We start from the raw sequence: 18,759 nt of genomic DNA, 5'->3' as shown, positions 1-18,759 counted from the left end.
AGAAAAAATACGTGTGACCGTTCTCATACCCCCAGAATCTTCAGGGAGATCTGCGGACTTGCAACTCAGCTCCTTTTTACGTGCAGAACAAATTCAGTAGTAAAGTTAGACAAGTAATCAGAATTTAGAAGTTGGCTTCTGGACTTGTATTCTTCAACATCTGAGGCTTCTATCAACCTCAAGTTTCTATATTTGCGTTCCATGTACTGGTTACTGTGGGTTTTTTTTCTTCCTTTAGCTTCACTCCCCATGAGTTAGAATACTATAAAGCACATCGACTGGCTATTCTAGAAATTAAAAACCTTTGCTTTAATGTAGAACAGTTACCTTAACTCACACTTCGGTATCTAGCCTGCTTATGTTATTGCTCTATGTCTCATAATTTCACAAGAGTTGCTTTTTCTTATTTATGCCTTCGATAGAAAGGACCTGACTCTGGGGCAACCTCCTTCCCCCCTTCACTGCTTTCTTCTCCACTTTTCTAGAAACAAATACTTCAGAACAGGGGGAAATACTCATTAATCCCTTCTCTATTTTGAATCATGGTGGCTAGCCTTCTGGCTGCTTGTATTGCCAAACTTTGCTGTTTTTAACTTTCCTTTTTCGACTCAGTGGTCGCAGACTCTAAGGAGTGGCCGAGAGGCAATCAGAGTTACTCTTGCATTTGAACTTCAGCAAGGAAATTACAGTGTTGGTGTACCCACTAGGAATAAATGTGCCATTCTTACTTCTCCCTAACAAGTTCCAAAAGTAAACCCCAAATATATAAAATGACATCTCTGTTGGCCACTTGTAATGAGTCTCTCTCTTCCCAATCCCTCAATGCAGGGGTCTCAATTCAATTTAGCTGTCAAGTCATGTCAAGATTAATAACCCTTTAGAAGAGAGATCATCTTACCCAACTAACTAAATGAATCTCCCTCAGTGGGAATTCTGACTCTTGTAACTAAATCATGGTCTTAGGAATCATGGAGCTGGAAAGAAACTTCTGAGGTGTTGTAGGTCATCTTCATGTCTGGATAAAACCAAGTTCAAAACAAAGAGAATGAGGTGATCTTTACTTAAAAGAGCCAGAGATTCATTAGTCTTTTTCAGTCATGCAATGCTTAAATCCATACACAAACATCACTCGTTTATATTTTTCAGAGGGAAAGAGTAAAAGAAATGGTTTTGACTATCAGATTTTAGTATAATTTAAACTGTAAGTGAAATTTGGACTCCAATTCATTAAGAATATTTTTTACAAACAACCATGAACTTAATACATTGAAAAGAAATTGCTGAAATAAAGTGTGGGTATTTCTAAAATAAGTATACTATTGGCATGGACAAGCCATGGCATTCAGAGCAACTAATTCAAACTGCCAGAAACGTACTAAAATAACTTCACATTAACAAAGAAAATTCTAAAATTAATTTATATATTGTGTCACTCAGGAATCTTATTTGCAAGTATTGCATTCTGGCTGATTTAATCAGAAAATGAATGAATTGAAATTATATCAGCTGCTTGCAGAGTTGAGTCGCTAGGAAGGTTGGAAATTGGTCAGGAACAAGGGATACTAGACCACACCCAAAGCAGGGCCAGAGTTCTACCACCAGACTAGTCCAGTGGGGACTCTGCTTCTGATGTCCCTGAAAACCAGGCACAATAGCTTACAAAATTTTCCACCAGAAATGGACCCCAGACCCCAGATGTTAGTACTGTACCTGTTATCCCTGATTTTCCCAGAAACGTACATTTCCTACATTGCTATTGCCACCAGAGAAATGGGAATCATTTATCCACTGTTCCTACTTCTTTGCATTTCTAGCAAATTTATATACATTGATGGATGTGCTGATTGGTCAACTGTGGATCAAGTGCCTACCAGAGAGGTGACAAACTATCTATCCTTTTGTATTTCTTATGGGAATTCCCGGGGCCCTGCCAAGACCCAGACTCTGCCAGACTCGAGGGCCAATAGTCAGGAGAGGCCAAGTCATGCTGCTTAAATGAACCACCCCAAAAATCTTAGTGGCTGAAACATAAAATATTTTTGTTTCCTTTCCTTTTTTCCCCCCCCAGCCCCGGCCGTCCCCAGTCATGCTATGTATTTGTAACTAGTTACCTGAGACCTCTGTTCTGTGTCACTTTCTCATTCTCACTCAAGGACATAGGCTAACAGGGCAGACTCTATGTGGAAAGCTTCACGTCATCATGGCAAAGGGACAGTGTGGTGAAACATATACCAGTACTTAAAGTTTCTAACTGGAAGTGACACACGTCACTCCTGCTTCACCTTTAGTGGCCAAGCAAGCAGGGTGTAGGGAAATATGATTCTACTATGTGCTCAGAAAAAGAACCAGAAATACTAGATGGACAGCACTAATGAACAGCATAGTGATGAACTGCCAAATATATAAAGGGGATTCAGACATTAGGCAGTTAAAAACCGACAAACATCTACTACATGTTAATGATAACTAACATTTATTGAGCAGTTACCATGTTCCGGGCACTGTTGTTACTGAGTTGCCTTACATACCTTATCTCATTAAATGGACTCTGGGACCTAGCTTTTAGCATTATTTTGATTTATCGATGAGGAAACTGAGGTTGAAGAGATTATGTGACTTGCTCAAGTTCATACACCAGGGAATAAAGAACTAAGATTTCAACTTATAATTATCAATAAGTGTAAACGAAAGGAAAAAAAAAAACTCAGGGTTTTTTCTGAATGGACAATAACCACACCAAGTACAAAGCGACGGCTGAGGGCTCATACGGGAAGTAAAGTGTTAACTTTCCTCAGCTTCCCACCTCTGTTTCCCTTACTCTTTCAGTTCCCCCTCTCTTCTCTCTCTGCTTTTAGCTCTCACTAGTCCTACAAGCCCATCCCAAGTCTCCTTCATGGAGACTTTGATCAGAAATTGTGGAGTGAGAGACACCACAGAGTCTCACAGAGACAGAAGCTCTGGGTTCTGTCAGGCTTTGGACTGGAGGCAGCTCTGAGCTTCAGTCTTCTCAAAGCTGAACTGATAACAATAATCCCAAATTACAGTGTTGTGGTAGAAATAAGTTACAAATACTGCATGTGTAAAATGTGATTAGTAGAAAGATGATCGATAAAGAATGTCTGCTGTAATGAGATATATCTGAAAAAAATGATAAGAAGCTTCAAAGTCCAAAAGGATGAACAGCTGAAGAAATTCCTGGCCAATAGAAAGAGATCTGGGTGAGTTATCTTTTTCAAATCTCTTCTGGAATAACATCAGATAGACTAGTGCCCACTCGCAAGGCTTGCCTTTCGCTCTCCCAATGCGCCCTCCTATGTGAGAGCTTACTACCGCCATACAGATCCCCCCCACCCCATTTAAAAACAGAGTGTTCCTATGAGCTTTTTCATAAACAGAAATGGCTTAAAGCAAAGAGTATACCCCCTTGGAAAAAGATACTAACATAGGTTTTCATAAAAGCGAAGTGACGGTACTATGAACTTTCAGAGAGTAGGGGGGTCCCTATAAATCTAATTTATTAAGCCTTTCCTTTTCAGACTCTCTGATGCATTCCAGGAAACAGTGACACCACAAATGATGTTAAACCTTATTCATTCCGTTGATAATGAACAATCATCATGTGTGCCTTCTGGACAATGTATTCTTAAAATGATTCTGCTCATTTGGGTATGTCACTGTGAAGTTAGAATTTCTAAATTCTTTTACTTTTATCAGGTTAAGTGGTGAGGAGAGGTCAATGTGGAATAAAAGTGAAAGCACCGCTGAACAGAGGGAAAAGTGATGCTAATAATTGGAGAAAATGTCAGGGCCAACTAAAAGTTTCCATTAAAACATCTCCCATTACAATTTGTCCTGTGAGTGCTGTGGCCGAAAGTGCCCTGGTCACTCCTTTGAGCATTTTCCATTAATTATTTTTCCATTGTGTCGATTAGACTAGAACCAATTGCTTATAAGCATTCACATCCACAGCAGGTCTAAATTAACGATATAATGTTGTTCTTTCAAAGCCAGCTTTGTGCAAGGCAAACCCAGTGGTAGCAGATGGACATTTTCTGTTGCAAAGAGCGCTGTGTATTTATTATAAAATTAGGGATTCTGCTGCTTAAGAAACAGTGCAATTTTGCTTCCTTTACACCAAAAAGTAAAAGCATTCATCCTCTGTCACATATCTGAAAATTATCTCTTTGTTGGTATAAATAATAGAGAAATAAGAAAAGGAAAGACCAATATGGGAAAAGTCTACAGTTTTCCATTATTGTTGTGTAAATTACCCACTTTTGTTTCTTTGGCAGCATTTTTTTAAAGTAGCATTGGTTTCCTGGGACACAGAATACCTTTCAGCACCATGCCACATCTCTAACAGGTCTTATTCATATCTTAAGCAAAACACATTGAAGAAGGTTGAATTGGTTTATCTAGTAAATCAAATGTAAGTGATTATTTGGTCCCAATATTAGACTGTACTGTGCTTCCCTGCCCCTTTGGCCCAGATCACTGTCAGATGCCTATAACTTGTTTCTTTGTGGTTTTAGCTAGAACTTCTGGTCTTCAAAGAACAAAATTTTAATTCTGTTTTCTGGACATTGGGACCTATTTTAGTCTCAATTATTTATAAATACTCCTGTCAACTTCTCAATTATAAACCGGAGGCATTATTCACTTCTTCTTCATTGATGAATTTTCATACCAAGCTGATGAAGGGTACTATTTTTAGAATGAGTTCCTCCAGATTTCACCCAAACATCTGCAAAGAGGATAGCATGAAATTGAGCATCTCCATTCCCGAGCATACGCAAGGTCGCAAAAACACAACACAGTTTCCCAAGTAAATGTTAGCAGCCTGAGAATTACCAAGATGATAATGTTACTCCAAAAACTGTCTCTTGTCTCTCAATATGGGTTGCTGAGGTTGTTCCCTTGGTATGTGCACATCCACTCTGCAACCTGCCTTCTTTGGCATTCTTGGTACGTGTTTTCCGTGGGGAAAAAGATTAGCGGAAAGGCTCCTCTTGTATTTTCTCTGTTGTCATTTCCTCTTGATGTTACTTTCCCTCCTTATTTCTCTACAACTTCTCTCTGTAACTAATAAAACTTTCAAATGGCAACATCATATTTCTTGCCTTTGTATTTATATTTCAGGCTCTTAGTCTAGAAAGTAAAGATTGGTTTATATTTCTCTTTAGAAAAAAAAAAGAATAAAGAAAAACGTCACTTTCACTTATGTGACTTTAGAAAGTATTTCTTTCCCAGAAGCCCTTAATACAAAAGAAACTCCTCCCCTTACTGAAAGTCTCCCCAGGAGGGAATGTAATCAGCCACATTTAGTGCCTGGAGGCAGAAAGATCAGGCAGTCATCGAGTACCTCTTGCTGGGAGAATCTGGGAAATAAAGGCCACTTACACATATTTGGTTAATTAAAAAGTTAGTGTTGTATGTTACTGAATCTATAAGACTATTTCTTTTCTTTTTCTGTGTTTTGAATATACTGAAATTTTGAACATATTGCATTTTGAATATACTGAAATTCTGAAAGCTCTTCTGCTGAATTTTCATGATTCAATGCTTTACAAAAGCAATAGTGTAAAACTTCTTTTAAACATCCCCAACTAAACGCTAATGCTATTTCCCCCTGTGAAATAAGACTGTAAGAATGTGTAATTCAGGTTTTACAGGGCATACTGTTACTAGGAAAAATAATATAAGTCAGCTTCTCATTAAGGTGATATACATCCTGCATTATGACTTCTAATTATCGACATTGACTCCAACTATGACTCATTATTCCCATGAGTTTTAAGACAAGAAAGTACGAAAGCCAAGGAGAAGAATTTTGTAATCAGTATTTGGGCAATAGAGGATTGGCCCATTCTATCAGGATTGGAGAAATTCCCGACACCTTCTCTGCCTTTTTTATGGGAAATAATACACTGCTTTATTGTCAAAGCCAGTTTAAGTAGGGAACTCTGGTTACTTGTAACAAATAGCATCTTGATATATAACACAGTGCCCTTAGTTAAAAGGAACAAAATCCAACTCTGGGTCACTTAGCCAAGAGAAGACATATTAGACAGATACCTGAGGGATCACAGGACTGATTAAAGTCTCAGAGAACAGATTTAGAAACTAGCAGAAATCTAGGAGGTAAGAGACAGCCATGATTTAGAAAGCTATAAGAGTGCCATAACAGACTTTATAGTCTCAGATGGCTCCCTCCTCATGCTTGTTTCCTTTACCCAAGATTTACTATCTAATTGGCCATGCTTAGATCACATTTTCCCACTGGGGTATGCAGACAGCAGGAAGGAATGGGAAGATTGGCTCCCTTGATTTTCATATTGGGTAAGAGCAACCTCACTCCAAGAAGATGTAAGACAGGTAAACTCCAAAAGGAACTGGAATATTAAGAGAAATGGGATGGATTCTGGGCAAGTTAAAATGACAAATGATCTAGCAAAAGGGCATGAGCTTTGAAGTTAGACCTTGAGCAAATTACATCCTCTCTTCAAATTTCAGTTTTAAAATCTAGAAGATGATAATGAGTATGGTGATGAATATAATATCTGCTCTGTAGATTTCTTCCAAAGAACAAACAATGTGTACAAAATCGTTACCGTAAAAACCATGACAAAGTAGCTATGGACCCTCAGCAGCAGTAGCAGCATTGTTCTCGGTTCTTCTAGAAGACATGGCTGACATCTGCCAGAACACCCTCTTCCCTAATTATAGGATTGTTCTTTTTTTTTTTTTTTCAAAAAAAAATTTTTTTTTAACGTTTATTTATTTTTGAGACAGAGAGAGACAGAGAATGAACGGGAGGGGCAGAGAGAGAGGGAGACACAGAATCCGAAACAGGCTCCAGGCTCTGAGCGGTCAGCACAGAGCCCGACGCGGGGCTCGAACTCACGGACCGTGAGATCATGACCTGAGCCGAAGTCGGAGGCTTAACCGACCAAGCCACCCAGACGCCCCTATAGGATTATTCTTTTAAAACTCAGGGCATTGGGGCACCCGGATGGCTGAGTCGGTTAAGTGCCCAACTCTTGGTTTTGGCTCAGGTCATGATCTTGTGGTTTCGTGGGTTTGCCCCACATCGGGCTCTGCACTGGCAGTACAAAGCATGCTTAGGATTCTCCCTCCATCTCTCGCTGCCCCTCCCCCACTTGCACTGTCTCTGCCTCTCTCAAATTAAATTCATGAACTTAAAAAAGAATTAAAAAAGAAAAGCCTCAGGACTCCAATAGCAACATTCTAGACGATGCTCTGGGCAATAAACCAGTCAAAAGACCTAATCCCAATATTCAATCTAAGAAGGAGAAACCCACTTATGCTTGGGAATCAAGTACCAAATACACTCTGGGTATCTCCCTACTGAAGTGAAGGAACATCTGTCTGGTGGCCCTCAGGAAAAGTGGTAGTATAATTGATGAGACAGGGCAAGGCCTTGGAGCTCGAATTCAATCATCATCTCAATCAATTCCAACCCTCAAGAATGGCTTCTTTCTCCTTCACATGAGACCTGGGACCCTCAGAGCTATGGCGATTTCACTTGGAAGGCAGTAGCTTCTTCCCTAACTCTACCCACTGAGGGGCTCCAGGCGGATTTCTGGGCTCTCACTGGCACGCAGATGGCTCAGGAGCTGGGGGAAGTGGAACTTCAGAAGGCATTGGCACCAACCCAGAGTTTCTAACAGACAACACAACCTCATAGGGTATTAAGGTTAATGGCTTAGTGGTGCTTGGCTGAAATCCATTAACCATTTGTAATCTGTAGGGAAACTAGGTGTTTAGCCTCCAAACAACATGGTAGTTAAAGGCCTAGATTTCAGAGTCAGAAGTCTAGGTTCTAATTTAGTTCCGTTCATCTTACTAACAGAAATCACTAACCTTCTAGCAAAAATCTATTTGGCATTAGGGCATAAGGGAAGTGGCTGCCCCGCAAAGGACTACATTTCCCAGAGGCTCTTGCAACTTAGGTAGGGTCATCTGATTAGTTCTCACCAATGACATGCAGCAGGCTAAGAATGTTCAGAAGCAAGTTGCCTTCTTCATACTCTCTTCCTCATCAGCATCTGGGAGGGAGGAATCAAGATCCTAATTGGTGGCAGAGCCCTGAGATAAAAGGAACAGGGATCACTATATGGAACTATACCTTCCTCTAATTACAGATATCTGCTCTGGGCTGTGATGTTGAAGCCATCATTCACTTAGGGGTTATTTCTTACCACTTCCTACTCTACCCTAATTAATGCATAAGTGCTATGCAAACATTTATTAAACACATGAGCATCTCTCCCAGTTTATTTTTTCTATGCGTAGAATGGTTTTCTGTACTGCTTTGCTTTTTATACTCACAGTACGTTTGCCCTGTTTCTATACTCTTTAACAGAATTTAGTGATTCTAGAACCTTATGAATGGATATTCCATAATTCATTTGACCATTTACTTATTGGAAGAAATTTACATTTTTTTCTCATCTTTCACCTTTTAAATTTAGTTATTCATTGAAAATGAATCTGACTCTGATATATTTTCTAATAATGTCCTGGTGACCTTATGTCTTTTAACATACAATCTTGTTTTGTACAATGTCTGTGAAAATGTTCATATCTTCTTCCAAGTGTTGAGATGAAGTTAACTCCCTACAAGACCAGTAAGATAGTAAGCCTATTTTCCTTATACACCTTCTCTCTTAATTATATAGCACATACATGCACACACATGCATGAAGTGGGGGGAGAGGAGCAAAGGGAGAGGGAGGAGAGAATCCCAAGCAGACTCTTCTCTGACAGTGCAGATCTCACGAACCATGAGATCATGACCTGAGCCAAAATCTAGAGTCGGACGTTCAACTGACTGAGCCACTCAGGCACCCCCTCCTCTCTCACGCTGCAGCAGCAGCGTTCACTTCTGCTAAAGTGTCTACTGTGATGATGTGTAAGACAAGGTATTGTTTTTTATTGTTTTTAGAAGAGTTAGTAGTTGCCTCCTATTTGAGGTTCTAGCAGTAACCAAATCATCAGTCTTGAGGGATTGCTCCTGACATTAACTGATTTCATAGCAGGCTTATCTCCTATATCTCAAATTAAAAAAAAAAACTAAACTAAAATTATTAACATTAATTGATTTTCAAAACCCCTGCCACCAGAAAAAGAACCTGTTAGCTGAGTCCTGGGATTCACTGTGTTACAAGAAACATATTACATTCATGGCAAGTAGTTGATAAACTACATAAAGTCTCTTCCTGTTTTAGAAATGTATCTCCTCTGTCTTGGACCCTTAGATTTGGATATTTATTGACCAAGAGGAAAAATAGCTAAAATAATCATGTAGGACTTTGTATCTCAAACCCCTCCCTCACACTCATGGTCCCTCCAAGCTTTCTTGTCAAAGCACACCTTAGCATCTCATGATTTAGTACAATTGAAAAATTAAAATGAAAGAATAAAACAGATTCTGAAATTGGAATTAGAAATATAGTCTTGAGAATGCTGGCTTTATGCTTCTCACTTCCTAGCTATCATAGATGGAGGAAAAAAATGTATATTTCATCTTTATTGCTTGGGGAAGAAAAGAGAAGGTGCTGGAAATCATGCTGGAAAAAAAAGAGAGAGAGAAACTTATGTCTGAGATTTTTTTCTTCTTCTTGCCTTTGTATTTACATTTCTTGCTTATTTGCTAGACATTTTCTTAGCAATCCTGCAATAATGGCCAGTGTGTTTGGGTGTACCACAGTGTGGTTTCAGTATTTGAGCAATCTGTTCACTTGTGTCTCTTCCACACTGAACCTCATCAAGTAAAAAACCAAAAGCAGCCCTCATGGAGGATTCAGAAAGTGGAGAGAGAGAGAGCGAGCATCTGTTAAGCTACCTTTTCTATGTGACTAGCTGCACCAACCCAGACCATGCTCCACATAGTCCTATCAGATACCTGCACATACATCAAGGAATTTGTAAACCAAACTTAGTTTCTGACAATCAAGAATGATGTTTGGCTCTAGGGACTCAAGAGGGAAGTTAGGCCCGATGTATGGAATGTATAAATTTTAAACGAACTCGCCTCCATCAGTTCACAAACTATGCAAGAACTTCTTTGATCACTAAGCAAAACTGTATCTAGAGACCCTGCCACAGACATTTCATGCTATTGAGGCTTTATGAGCTCACCAAATGGACCATGAAAAACCATAAGAACTGTGAATCCACTTATTACAGCAAGTGAGGAAGAACACTTTGTGATGTTGCTGCCATTATTTTTCCATCTTACCTAATATGCAACATTTGGGAAACCCCAATGTTACAACAGGCTCATTCCATAATTATGGATAATCCAGCAAATTGTTGTGGATATTTTCTGACCCTCTGAAAAGGCACTAAGAGACCTCAATGTTTTGTTTCCAACTAGGGAAGCAGATTAAGCAAATGGCTTCAGACTAATTTTATTGATGAAACCAGAGAATGGGACATCGGGGCACAGTATTTTTTCCCCAAAAGGTAACTTCCAAGCTGAGAGGTCACCACTCTGATTGCACTTCAAAATTCTTACACGGTTTAGTGACAAATAATATAAATTAAACCAAAGCAAGTGGTAGATTTATTTACTCTTTTCTGTTTATACCATTGTCAATCTTCTTCCTCTTTCTCGTTTAACTTATTGTCTGAAGAAATTTTTAAGTGGTATGAGAGACAGTAACTAGTTAATTGGGAAGTTGAAAAAAGCAGAGAACTAATTAAAAATCAGTCATCTGGGAAGGTCTCAGCGACGTGGTAACTTATGAGCTGATGTCTACATAAGAAGGAGCCAGCCAGCCACGTGTCTAGAATATTCAGCAGCCAATTCCAAGGCAGAGCTTGGAATGTTTAAGGTACAGAACGAAGGCCTCTGTGGCTGTAGCATGGTAAGCAAGAGGGCAGCAATGAGGAGATAGTGGTCTGGGACATTCAGGACATGGTCAGGAGCTCAGCCTTTATTTTGAGTACAATTGGCTACCTACCTGGAGCATTTTAAAAGAGATAGTGGAGGCGCCTGGGTGGCTCAGTCGGTTGGGCATCCAACTTCGGCTCAGGTCATGATCTCACCATTTCCTGACTTTGAGCCCTGCATTGGGCTCTGTGCTGACAGCTCAGAGCCTGGAGCCTGCGTCGGATTCTGTGTCTCTCTCTCTTTCTGCTCCTCCCCCATTCTCACTCTGTCTCTCTCTCCAAAATAAACATTTTAAAAAATTAATAAATAAATAAAAGAAATAGTGACCTGATCTATTTTCCATTTTAAAAGATTACTGTTGCATTGAGAATTGATTACAGAGAAAGAACAGTCCTATGAAAGCCAGGCAGGAAGCCACTGCAGCAGGTGAAGAAAGAGCTAATGGTAGCCTGTAATAGGGTGGTAACTGTGGAAATAGGGCTAAGTGAATGGATTTTAGATACACTTTGGAGGCAGAGGAAAAGGGAACTGTTTAGAATTGGTTATGAGTGTGGGGTACCTGGGTGGCTCAGTGGTTAAGCATTCCACTTTTAATTTGGGCTCAGGTCGTGATCTCACCATTTGTGAGTTTGAGCCCTGTGTCGAACTCTGCACTGACAGTGCAGCGCCTGCTTGGGATTCTCTCTCTCTCTCTGTCTCTTCCCCTCCCCTGCTCACACACTCTCTCTCTCTCTCTGAAAATAAATCAATTAAAAAAAAAACAAGAATTGGATGGGGCACCTGGGTGTCTCAGTTGGTTGGGCATCTGACTTCGTCTCAGGTCATGATCTCGTGAGTTCGAGCCCCTCATCGGGCTCTGTGTTGACAGCTCAGAGCCTGGAGCCTGCTTCGGATTCTGTGTCTCCTTCTCTCTCTGCCCCTCCCCTGTTCACACCCTGTCCCTCTCTCTTTCTCTCTTTCTCAAAACATAAACAAACATCAAAAAAAAATTTAAAAAAAAAAAAGAATCGGTTATGGGTATGAGAGAATGGAAGTAATAAGGAATGACTCCTTGGGTTCAGACTGTAGAGTATAAGCAGATTGTGATTCTCTACACTGAGACAGAGGATCAGATGGATGAGAGGAGAAAAGAAATTCCATCAAATGTTCTGATTTAGTCATGTTAAATTTTAAGGGCTTATTAGAAAATAAAGGTATGCAATAGGTAGTTGAAAAATGAATCTGGCTAGATGTATAGAATATACAGATTTAAAGAAATAAGACTTGATGAGGCCACCTAAGAATAGAGACCAAGAAGACTAGAGAACCTGCAAGTACTGTGGGCCATTCCAAAAGAAAAGAATGAAGGAAAAATCGAGACAGAAAAGGAGTATGGAGGCCACAGGAGTAGAGAAATAACCAGTGTTAGTGTCATATAAACCAAGAGAACAAAGTGTGTCGGGAAGGCAGAGACAACCGTGTCCAAATCCACTGGAAGGTTGAGTCCAGATAGCAAATGCCCACTGAATTTGGCAATACGAAAGTAATCACGACCTTCACAAAAGCAGCTTCAGAGGACCGATAAGAAAGAAGTCAACTGAAGTCCGGTAAAGAGGCTGGCGTAGGAGGAAAGGAAAATGATGGCAATACCGACTCAGTAAGTTTTTCTATGAAAGAGCACAAAAAGGGAGAGGTGGATAGAGGAAGACGTAGTCTACAGGTGTCTTTATCATTGAAATTAGTCTGAGATGGGAGAGCATGTTTGTAGACCAATAGGAAGAATTCATTACAGCTGGAAACACTGGTCATGAAGGGGATAGGAGAGTATAGCTGAGAAAGAGACTCTTCAAGAACATGAAATGAAACCCAAAGTACTCTGGAAGAGTTGCCCTTTGAGAAGATCAGGGACTTTTATCTTCTGTAACAGGAGGAAGAGAACTCAAGCCACAATTCCAGAGATGTGTACTACCAGCAGAGTGATTCAGCCTATGAAATGGGATGCCCTGAGGTATTGTTGTGGGGGCTCAAAGAATTTGCCACTGGGATTCAGAGGCTTTGCTCAGTGTCCAGCAGACCCGACTTTTCACAGCATTTCTGAACACTATCGTACTTCTCCAAGTCTCCACTCTCTACTCCAATTTCTCATCGCCTTCAAAAGTGTAATTCAACATCCCTCTTTAAGAAGCAGCTTCAGGTACATGAATTTCTTCTTTCTCTGAATTCTAAAAGTTCCATACAGTCTACATCTGGTACTTTATTATGTACTATTTTGGTCTCTAAATGCTTCTCACCTTAAGTCTTTTTTGCACCATGGGATCAGAGTTCCATAAGACCATGATTACAGTTGGGTTTTTTGTTTGTTTGTTTTGTTTTTGTTTTGTTTTCTACATATCTGATCTCTCATGATGCCTAATGCAGGCAAGGATGCTGTCTTGTCTGAAAACTACCTGATTGCTCATGAACTGTAGCAAAGGTAAACAGAGGGATCAGGACAGGAATTATAGAACAAACAGTCTTTCCAATGAATATTCATCATCACCACATCATTAACCCCACACTCCAGTTAATTTAGGGTGAATTAATTCTGCAGGAATGTATGGTATAAATAACAGGATGCCACAACCACTTCCACCGCTAGTTCTTTGAATACATCTGGCCAAGGCCAATTCTGCCAGAGAACCCTGAGATGGGACTGTTCATTCTAAAATAATCAGTCATTTATGGAGGAAAGATTCTAACATTCATCACTGAAGGTCATGGCTCTTAACTTAAGTTGTAAAGTAGGACCTATCACCCTTATTCAATCCAGATAATAGACAGAATTGGCTAGTATATACATGCCCATATCTTGTAGTTCCCGTATTTCTAAGTCAAGAGCTCTCTGATTAAAAAATTACTTTTTTAAAAAAGGACTATACCTAATTGTCATTTCCAATAAAGGAAACATAATTTATTTTCTCAAGATCCTTAAATATATTGCTATTAAATTATGAATGTTCCCTTATATAGTTTGAATAATATGCATCATCATGAAGTTGAGATGTACTAAAAACTACAGCTCCTTATGTCATCTCCAAGCTCTCCTTCATGACTGGTCATTTTCAGTTGGATTTAGAGCATGTCAGTGTCACCTAGATCTATGGCAGTGCTGGGGATGATTTGCTATAGGAAGTCAGTTGGGTATTCATTTGGTGATGGCTCCAGTAATGACAGAATCAAGAAAGATGGAGGGGGTCAATTCTTACTAGTTAACTCCAAATCTGTTGTCCCTAAAAACAAAGAATAACAATTCAAAATAAACAAAAAGCTGATGTATCAGTGAATCACCATCTGGATTACATTTTGCTTATTATAGCATGAAATGACAGCCAGAGATCCAGTCCCTGATTTCTTTTCAACCTACCCACCACTTTGTTCCTTTCTCTTAAATGTGCTGGTTGGACTCTTTCAGTTGTCTGTGTTTAAAGATCAAACTCTCAAAGTTATGAATGACTGACCAATATATACTAGATGCATTTGGCCCATCCACAGGATGGGTTGGGACAAGAAAATGGTAAGAAGGACTGGCAAAGAGACAAAGTGATATGGCAGTCATTCAGAAGTCATAGAAAACACAAAGGCTATCACATAGAAAGTTCTACAGAACATAAAGGTAACAGGGGAAATGCTATTGTTCCTTGTAGTGATTTTTACTGTTTTACTAACTTTTCATCACTGAGGGGTATTACTTCATATGAAAGAAATATAATTAACTTTTAAGCCCTGCTAAAGGTTTATTTAATGTTCTTGAAGCTATCTTAAAAATGTCTTCTTGTTTTTCCTTAAATTAATTCTTACCTCTGCCTCACCTTTCTTCCTATTCCCTAACCACAGTTCTACCCAATCCCCCTCAAATCAACTGGAAAAAAAAAATCAGAAATTTCCTCTTCAGGGAAATCTACTCCACAAGAAACGATAAAATTTTGTGCCATTTGGAGTTTACGATTAATTATTTTGTTCTCTGAAAACAGATTGGAGCTGTCTAAAGAGTCTATCTAGGAAAGAAAATTTCCTTTTCTTTGAACTTCTTTTTAGATGTGAACATGAGAAAGGTTACCTTTAATGCAATTTATAAGCAGTCATTTCACTGAAGGTGCGGGAGTACATTTCTAAATTGGTTTAGGATCATTGCATCTTATATCTGCTCTAATTCCCTGAGAGACACAATTTCCAATTAACATTGGAAAGCTTGACAAATAGAAAAGGAACATTCTTTCCCGTGGTGAGCAACACCTTTCCAATGCTATTCCTTGGCCTTAAGTGACCTCTCTGCCCTAGTCCGTCTTTCTGTGTGAGCTTTAGTTGATCTACCCTTCTAGAGTCAGGCTTCCTGGGGAACCTCCCCAGACCCATTCATGCAGGGTTAATGACCCTCTCTTTTGTGTTGTTGGTGGACTTGATGCACATCTGTGTGAGTTTCCCTTACCACTTGCAGTGTCATTATTACTTTGCATATTGAAACTCCCCACTATACCATGAGGACCCTGAGAACAGGGATTGTCTTTTACTTCTTTTCATAGTCTCATTGCACACAGCAGGTGTTTAACAAACATCTGATGAATGAATGATTCTCCCCTCTGTTAAAAACTATGTGATCCTGGATGAGTTATGCAGTCAGTCCCTCTGTGCCTCAGTTTCCTCATATGTGGCTAATGACATAAATCTTTTTGAATTGTGGACAGGATTAGAGACACTGCAAAATGCTTATCAGCATGCCAGGCCCTTTCGAGGAGCTTGTGGCAGAATGCGGATTACCTCCTCCCAAACCATGCCTCTTGCTAATAAATGCTAGATGTTACTTTGGTAGGGGGCAGCAGTATGCTTTGAGAAGGTGAACCCATCCCTCAAACTCAGATAGGGAACTGTTTTGACAATGACAGGTTTAGGGGTGGGCCTAACACTTGGTCCTACTTCATACAACTGAAGGGGATTCTCTTGGGGGGTTTTTGGATTTTCCTCTTTGATAAAAACAGAGTCAGAAGGAAAATGACTATCCCCTTTCCCTTCCATGGACCTTGTTCTATGAGGTGTGACCTCCATCTTATTGCCATAAGGGGAAATTTAAGAGAATTACAGAGAAGCCAACTCAAGGAACTTGACATATTTGAGTTGCTATATTAACAACCCTGAAATCACCTCTCTGTAGACATTTTAGCATGTGAGAAAATAAATGTCCCATTGTCAAGCCACTTTAATTGACTATTCTGTCACTTGAAGGGAAAAAAAATCCTAAATAATAGGATGCTTAACAAATGCTAGGTATTCATTATTATTATTAATCACTTCAGCCAGTACTAATGCTCTCTGAACAATTTCTGTTACAACAAGGAAGTAGGTCCTTGATGGAAATTACACCATACTTTCCCTACTGTTATTCACAAAATAGGAATTCCATAAGCTAACACTTTCTTGTCTATTTGGAAAATAAGTTAAAGGTACCAGGTACTCACTGCCCCACTCACTTCCTTACTATCTCTCTAAAACCCCATGGAAACATAGTGCAAATAAAGATTGGTATGGCTTGCAAAATCTTCCAATATTTCATTGACTTTATAGGACCTGGTAGAAAACAGGTAGGTTATGCTTGTGTCAAGCCTCACTCAGAGAACTGAACTCTGACTGAATCAACTCAGTCAACAAATTCTACTTTATACTCCCAAGTAAGCTGTACCCTGTCTACCTACCCTATATCTCAGCAACTTACAGCCCACAGTAAACAGTAGATTAGCAATACAAACAGGGTGGGTTGATGTCTGCTTTGGGGGAGACTGTCTTAAGTTCTCATATTCTTCTTTATTTTATTTTTTTTTTAATTTTTAATGTTTATTTATTTTTGACAGAGAAAGAGAGACAGAGCATGAGTGGGGGAGGGGCAGAGAGAGAGGGAGACCCAGAATTAGAAGCAGGCTCCAGGCTCTGAGCTGTCAGCACAGAGCCCGACACGGGGCCTGAACTCACAGACTGCGAGATCATTACCTGAGCCGAAGTCGGACACTCAACCGACTGAGCCACCCAGGTGCCCCTCATATTCTTCTTTAACTATATTGGCATCTCTTGTTCTAGAACACTCTAAATAGGTTGTCAATGTTATCTACAATGTTACTTCACTTCCTTTTCACTACAACACCCACACCAGTACATCAAAGACCTCCAACAGAAATATACATACATATATAATTGGTATATATTATGTACATTATATATATAATTGCTGTACATGTTGGATGTCTTTATCTTGACAGGTAAAAAAAATAAAGATTTTTGAGAGGGGAATGGTATTCTCTACCACACACATACCTTAGAGATTAGTCATCCCAACAGAAAATAAATGGCACACTCAGAACTAGACATAAGATGTGATACTTTGTGGGGGATTCATAAGAGGCTATGACAAAGGTGTAAGAGTAGGGTAATACCAAGGAATACTGCAGCAACTGGAATCAGTAACAGCCAAATCGTTACCATCCAAAGACAGATGGAAATGGGGGAAGAGTTCAATACTCTTCAGTACAGTAGAGAAAGCCGCCCTTGGAGTGACCTTCAGTGGATGGACACAGCCAGTTCAAAGAAATTTTTTGTGGAAGGATTTGATACCTGGACTTCTCTTTCTCTTCTCTAATCTTGGGCTAAGCCTCCCCACTGACTAGATCCAATTGGAATCCAGAGGACCTGGGGACCCTGTGATGAAATCTATACCTATCAGCCTGTGGGACAGAGAAAGAGGGAGAAGAGTGGATAACAGACCTGAAGAGGCATAGCCCAGGTCCAAAGCAGGGTTACCGTGAAAAGAAAAGGATTGGCTCAGAGCTGCTGAACCTTGGGAAATATATTTCATTGTGCAAATCCTGGCAAGGTCTAAGGGCAGTGAGAGAAAAGGAAAACAAAATCAAAACCCTCTCACCTTTCACTCATATTTGCTTGAATATCAGGTCTCCAGATTTTTAAACATTGAAAGAAATCTGGATTTGAGTGAAAGATGCTGAGCAAAACACAATCAGAGATAGAAAATTTGAAGGACAATTAGACACCAATTTCTCTCGCTCTCTTTCTGCGGCAGCTGCAGTAACTTTGAAAAAGATATTCCTTGATTTAAGCTGTGGAGACATTTTAAACCACTCTATCTTAACTTATCCTCCACTAGATATTGACCTGGCTGTTCGCAGAGCAATGCCATCACGTTATAGAAAATCCACTTCTATGTATGTGAAGAGGGCATTATTCATTTCTGCCTCTGCTTATTTATCTACCTATCGAAGTTTTTTAGTAACTTCTTACAGAGAAAGTTGTTAATTTAGTTTTCCCCAGCATATGCCACTGAATATCAGTGAGCTTTAGCACTTAAATTGTTCAATTATATTTTGCATATTCTTAATTAATTTGTACTTAGTCAAGTAAAAACAAATTTTCTTTTCTAAAAAAATTGGGACATGACATATGTCATGAAAAAGCTCCAATCCTTCTCCTATCACCAAATATCCCAGTCTGTGGCATACCTCTTTCCAGACCATTTGCCCATGGTTTTGAATATACATCTATAAGTATGGAAATTATGTAGTATTACATAGAGTTGTACTATATATATAGTTTTGCAACTTCTTTTTTTTCTTTCAATAATGTATACTGGCTACATATTGATGCTACTTTACATAGATTTAGTACATTCCTTTTAGTATTAACAAATTTACCACAGTTAATTTACGCATATAACCACTGATGAGTATTTAAATTAATTTGGGGGAGGGTATACAAACAAACTACAATGACTATTTTTATACATGTCTTCTTGAGTATAAGTGCATTCATTTTTATAAGGCAATTAG

The 18,759-nt window shown here is 39.4% G+C and overlaps 1 long non-coding RNA gene across 2 annotated transcripts in view; it reads right to left on the bottom strand.

The window, feature by feature from the left end:
* The window catches only part of LOC113594163 (uncharacterized), a 303,171-nt gene that overhangs the window by 20,234 nt on the left and 264,178 nt on the right, over positions 1 to 18,759 (bottom strand). The window contains exon 9 of one of the 2 annotated variants that reach the window (XR_008298032.1): positions 6,651 to 8,069. The exons of the other annotated variant lie outside the window; for it this stretch is intronic. This is a non-coding gene — a long non-coding RNA (uncharacterized LOC113594163). Of the gene's footprint in view, positions 1 to 6,650; positions 8,070 to 18,759 lie in introns of those variants that run through there. 2 annotated transcript variants of the gene reach the window in all.

Source organism: Acinonyx jubatus, chromosome C2, assembly GCF_027475565.1.
Source record: "Acinonyx jubatus isolate Ajub_Pintada_27869175 chromosome C2, VMU_Ajub_asm_v1.0, whole genome shotgun sequence".
NCBI lineage: Eukaryota > Metazoa > Chordata > Mammalia > Carnivora > Felidae > Acinonyx > Acinonyx jubatus.
Note: the sequence above shows the minus strand (reverse complement) of the source record. Positions and strands in the feature narration are given on the sequence as shown.